Source organism: Arachis ipaensis, chromosome B02 (genome assembly GCF_000816755.2).
Source record: "Arachis ipaensis cultivar K30076 chromosome B02, Araip1.1, whole genome shotgun sequence".
NCBI classification, from domain to species: domain Eukaryota; kingdom Viridiplantae; phylum Streptophyta; class Magnoliopsida; order Fabales; family Fabaceae; genus Arachis; species Arachis ipaensis.
In genome coordinates, this window is record NC_029786.2 from 83821683 (window position 1) to 83828073 (window position 6391).

Here is a 6391-nt window from a genome sequence, read left to right on the forward strand (position 1 = left end):
CTTACTAGGGATCAAGCAAGGAGATCGGGAGAGCCTCCGCAACTACATGGAAAGATTCAACAAAACATGCATGGACATACAAAGTTTACCAACTGAGGCCGCCATCATGGGGCTCATCAATGGCTTACGAGAGGGACCTTTCAGCCAATCTATATCAAAAAAGTATCCTACCTCTTTAGACGAAGTACAGGAGCGAGCAGAAAAATACATCAACATGGAAGAAAACGCTCGGTTGGGAGAAACCTCCAAATCTGGGGCCCCTACCAAGATAAAGACAAGGAATCCAAAAGGAAAGAAGATCGGCAAGGGGAAAAAATAAAAAATACCACAATTACACTCCTCTCAAGGTATCCCTAGTTGACGTATACAAAGAAGTCTGCCACACGGAGAAAATACCCCCAGCTCGGCCACTCAAAGGCAAAACAGGGGGAAGAAATCGGAACGAGTATTGTGAATACCATCGAGTGCGAGGTCACTCCACCAATGAGTGCTTCGATTTAAAGAACATCATAGAAAAGTTGGTGAGAGAAGGAAAACTAGATCGGTTTCTAACAACCCGAGATGATGATCAAAGAAAGAGATGAAGGGACGAAGATATCGGACGAACTGCGCAATCACCTCGTACACCAGAAAGACACGTCCACATGATACATGGCGGATTTGCAGGGGGAGAAATCTCCAAATCATCTCGTAAAAGATATCTCAAAGAAGTATATCATGTCGAAGGAAAGGAGGAAGCACCCGACATCCCTGCAATCACGTTCACTAAAGAGGACGCATCTGGAATCATCTAGGGACACGACGACCCCATGGTCATTACCATCATACTGGCAAATGCCAATCTCCATCGCACATTAATAGATCAAGGAAGCTCCGCCGACATCTTATTCAAAACAGCTTTCGATAAACTCAGTTTAGAAGACAAGGAGCTTAAGGCATACCCGAACAGTCTATTCAGACTGGGAGATACTCCGGTACAACCATTAGGATACATATCACTACATACAACCTTCGGAAAAGGGAACCAATCCAAGACCCTCAAAATAGACTACATTGTGGTCGACATAAGTTCAGCCTACAATGCTCTAATAGGTCGGACAACACTCAATCAACTCGGCGCAATAGTCTCGACCCCACATCTATGCATGAAATTCCCAACTACAGAAGGGATAGCTACAATAGAAGCAGATCAAAAGATGGCGCGCCGCTGTTATAACGAAAGTCTAAACCTCAGAGGCAGAGGAGAAGAGTTTCATATAATTGAGCTTGGCAGAGTGCAGCGACGAGAGGAACTCCGTCCGCAGCCAGAAGGCGAGATAGAGAAGGTTCAGATCGGAGACACCTCGGACAAAACAACTAATATTGGAATAATCCTAAGAGGAGACTCAAAAGAATTACTGATACAATTCTTACGCGATAATGTCGATCTATTCGCATGGAAAGCCGCAGACATGCCAGGCATAGACCCCAAGCTAATGTGCCACAAGTTGGCGGTCTATCTAGAATCTCGGCCGGTGCAGCAGAGACGAAGAAAAGTTGGACCGGAGCGATCCCAAGCTGTGGAAGAGCAGGTACAGGCACTACTAGAGGCATGATTCATAAGAGAAGTCAAGTATCCACTATGGTTAGCCAACGTCGTCTTGGTGAAAAAATCAAATGGGAAGTGACGAATGTGTACAGATTACACCGATCTCAACAAAGCCTGCCCAAAAGATCCTTACCCACTCCCAAGTATCGACGCTCTGGTAGATGCTTCCTCCGGATATAGATACCTCTCGTTTATGGACGCATACTCGGGATACAACCAAATCCCCATGTATCCACCAGATCAAGAAAAGACCTCGTTTTTAACGCCGAAAGCAAATTACTGCTACATCGTGATGCCCTTCGGTCTCAAGAACGCGGGTGCTACTTATCAAAGGCTGATGAACAAAGTCTTCTCAGACCACATCGGAAAAATCATGGAAGTCTATGTGGACGACATGTTGATAAAGACACAAAGCGAAGACACATTACTGTTCGACCTGACTCAAGTGTTCGACACTATAAGGAAGCATGGCATGCAACTCAATCCTGCAAAATGCACCTTTGCAGTAGAAGCAGGCAAATTCCTAGGTTTCATGCTCACGCAAAGAGGAATTGAAGCAAACCCGGATAAATGCCAAGCCATACTCAACATGAAGAGCCCCACCTATGTCAAAGAAGTGCAGCAACTCAACAGGAGATTGGCCGCCCTATCCAGATTCTTAGCAGGGGCAGCGATAAGATCTCTCCCCTTCTATGCTACTTTAAGGAAGGAAAAGCAGTTCGAATGGACGACAGAATGTGAACAAGCCTTTCAAGACTTCAAGGAGTTCTTAGGACGGCCGCCTATCTTATCTCGACCACGAGAAGGAGAACCGCTCATATTATATCTCGCAGTAGGAAGCCGGGCAATAGCCTCAGCACTAGTCAGAGAAGACGAAAGTGGGCAACAACCCGTCTACTTCATTAGCAAAGCGCTACAGGGATCCAAGATGAACTACCAGAAGATATAAAAGTTTGCCTATGCTCTCATTCTAACATCTCGACGACTTCACCCGTACTTCCAGGCTCACACCATTAAGGTTCGAACCAACCAGCCCATAAAAGGAATACTGCAGAAAATAGATTTAGCAGGAAGAATTTTACAATGGGCAGTCGAGTTATCAGAATTCGACCTCAAATATGAAGCTCGGACGACCATTAAATCACAGTATCTGGCCGACTTTATCGCAGAATTCACAGATGCCTTGGAAACCCCCACAAAATGGAATCTCTACGTGGACGGTTCTTCAAATAAGACTGGAAGCGGCGCAGGCGTGATAATAGAAAGCAACCAAGGAACCCAAGTTGAGCTCTCCCTCAAGTTCGGGTTCCAGCCTCAAACAACCAGGCGGAATATGAAGCGTTATTAGCCAGTTTGAAGCTAGCTACAGAGGTTGGAGCTCAGAAACTCAACATTTACAGCGATTCATAAGTAGTCACCTCGCAGATAACAGGGAGCTATCAAGCCAATGATCCCACCATGAAAAAGTATTTGGATAAAACCAAGGAACAGCTCGGACAACTCGGGGAATATAAGATCTGCCACATACCCGCGAACAAAACACCCGAGCTGACGCACTCTCAAAACTAGCCAGCACCAAACCAGGGGGCAACAATAGAAGCCTCATCCAGGAAATGCTACAGAACCCGTCAATCTCGGAAGAGGAAAAAATCCTAGCCATAACAAGTCAGGACCAAGGATGGATGACCCTCATAATTAACTACCTCAAAGCAAAGATGCTCCCCACAGAGGAAAAGGAGGCAAAGAGATTAAAAAGGGAGGCACAATACTACACTATTATAAACAACATCCTGTACAAAAGAGGGATCTCAATACCGCTACTAAAATGTGTGCCGACCAACAACACGAAGGAAGTGCTAGAAGAAGTACATGGCGGCATGTGCGGCAACCATCTCGGAGCAAGAGCTCTTGCCAAAAAAGTACTCCGAGCGGGATTTTATTGGCCAACCCTACAGAAAGAAGCTATAGAATTTGTAAAGACATGTCCACCATGTCAGAAACATGCCAACTTCCACATCGCCCCGCCAGAAGAGCTCATTAGTGTAACCTCGCCCTGGCCATTTGCAAAATGGGGACTTGATCTTCTCGGACCCTTTCCCCAGGGATCAGGACAAGTAAAATTTCTCATAGTCAGAGTAGACTATTTTACAAAATGGATTGAGGCAGAGCCCCTAGCCAACGCCACCGCTCAAAGAAGCCGGAAATTCCTATACAGGAACATTGTCACGAGGTTCGGGGTTTCATACTCCATCACCACAGACAATGGCACTCAATTCACAGACGCAGGCTTCAGGAGACTAGTAGCCGACTTGAATATAAAGCACCAGTTCACCTCCGTCGAACACCCTCAAGCCAATGGACAGGCCGAAGCTGCCAACAAAGTCATATTGGCTGGGTTGAAACGGAGACTACAAGATGCAAAGGGAGCTTGGGCCGAAGAACTTCCACAAGTCCTATGGGCATATCGAACAACACCACACTCCACGACAAATGAATCACCCTTTCGACTAGCATATGGAGTGGAGACAATGATCCCAGTAGAGATCGAGGAAGGGTCATCCAGAGTAGTCAACTACAATGAAGAGGCCAACTCTCAACTTCAGAAGGAAGAACTCGACCTACTACCTGAAATCCAGGAAAGAGCTCGGATCAGGGAAGAAGCACTAAAACATCGAATGGCTTCCAGATATAATCAAAAGGTAGTGCCGAGAAGTTTCACGGAGAACGATCTCATCCTAATCCGAAATGATATTGGAACAACTCGACCAGGAGAAGGAAAGTTGGCAGCAAACTGGAAAGGACCCTACCGAGTTGTAAAAGTACTTGAGAAGGGCTACTACAGACTGTTCGAACTCGATGGACGAGAGCTTCCCAGATCATGGCACGCCTGCAACCTAAGAAGGTACTACAGCTAGAAAAGTAAAAGATCTCACTATTGGATGCACTCTTTTTCCTGAAAAGGTTTTTTAACAAGGCACCAAGTTGAGACTCAAACACTATTCGACATAAAGGGATGAAAAATTCCCACATGTATATATTTGCACTTTCCTTTGAATAAAATATATATTTTAGATATTATACAAGTATTCAAGACGCATTAATCTGAAGCATTCATCGTCCGATTATTAAGCAACAAATCGGCAGAAAGTGAATAACAATTTCACTGTACGATCACGATAAAGACAATCGTCCAATAAAGGAGAAAACACGATTCACCCAAAAGACGATCTAAAGATAGCAACCATCTTCTACAAATCGGCAAAGATGAACACAGAATAATGTAAGAAGTTATCGAAAGTGATCCGAAAAAGAACCTGACGAGGTCTTATGGATTGCTAAATAATAACTTAAAGACTGGCCGACGTTAAGAAGTCGGACCAAGTCAACCCAAGTTATAAGTAAACCCTGGAAAGAGGTCTGGCCAACCCTATTAAAGAGGATTACTTTAACTTAGAAGGGCCCGACATGACAAAGTCAGCCCAAAATGAAAAGTTATAAGAAGTAGTCCCTGAAAGATATCTGACAAAGATCCAAGAAAGAGGGATTACAAAAATAACTTAGAAGAGACCGACATAACGAAGTTGGACTCCTACTACTAAAAAGTTATAAAAGTAATCCCTGAAAGAGATCTGACAAAGATCCAAGAAAGAGGATTACAAAAATAACTTAGAAGAGACCGACATAATGAAGTCGGACTCCTACTACTAAAAAGTTATAAAAGTAATCCCTGAAAGAGATCTGACAAAGATCTAAGAAAGAGGATTACAAAAATAACTTAGAAGAGACCGACGTAACGAAGTCAGACTCCTACTACTAAAAAGTTATAAAACTAATCCCTGAAAGAGATCTGACAAAGATCCAAGAAAGAGGATTACAAAAATAACTTAGAAGAGACCGACGTAACGAAGTCGGACTCCTACTACTAAAAGGTTATAAAAGTAATCCCTGAAAGAGATCTGACAAAGATCCAAGAAAGAGGATTACAAAAATAACTTAGAAAAGGACGACGTAAAGAAGTCGGTCTACTACAAAGCAAGTTACAAAGGTAACCCCTGAGAGAGACCGGACAAAGGACTACCAAAATAACTTGGAGGACCAACTTGAAGAAATCGGTTATAGATCGTCAGAAATACAAGCAAGAGAGAGAAAATCGAAAAACAAGTTAGACCCACATAACCATAACCTCAAAGGATCCAAGCTATAAACAATAAAGCAAATCCGAAGAGGACGAGCGGCAGGGTTCCAACATCCTCAGAAAACAAAAAAGATACCAAGTTAAGCGCGAAAGCATGATATAATCTACAAAGTTATAAAGCTTCAGAGGCCACCAAAATCTACCTCAAAAGCTAGAAAGTTACTTTTGTTTGTCAAAACAAAAAGCTGCTAGGCAAGCAACGAGAAAGTATCAGCAGTTAACAAAACATAAAGAGTTTAAAAAGCCCACAAGCCGGGCCAACTACATAAATATCCAGAATAAATGGGCTAAGGGTCAGAAGACTTTTTAGTAGCATCAGTCCAAGGAGACGGAGGGCGAGTCTGGAGAGGAACAGCATCCACAGTACCGTCATCCCGGTTTAAGATCTGGCAGTCAGGATCAGAAGCGGGAGGGCCGACCTCGGCGGGAACAGCAGGAGTTGACACCTTGGCAGAGGACACAGGGGGAGGTTCAACATCATCATCATCCTCGTCATCAGGGACAATCTTTCCATCCCTGACAACGTTATCTAGGCTGAAGAGGGTCAGGTCGGCCTCGGGAGCAATAACCCGAACTTGTTCCTTCAGGTTCTCATAGGCAACAGTTAC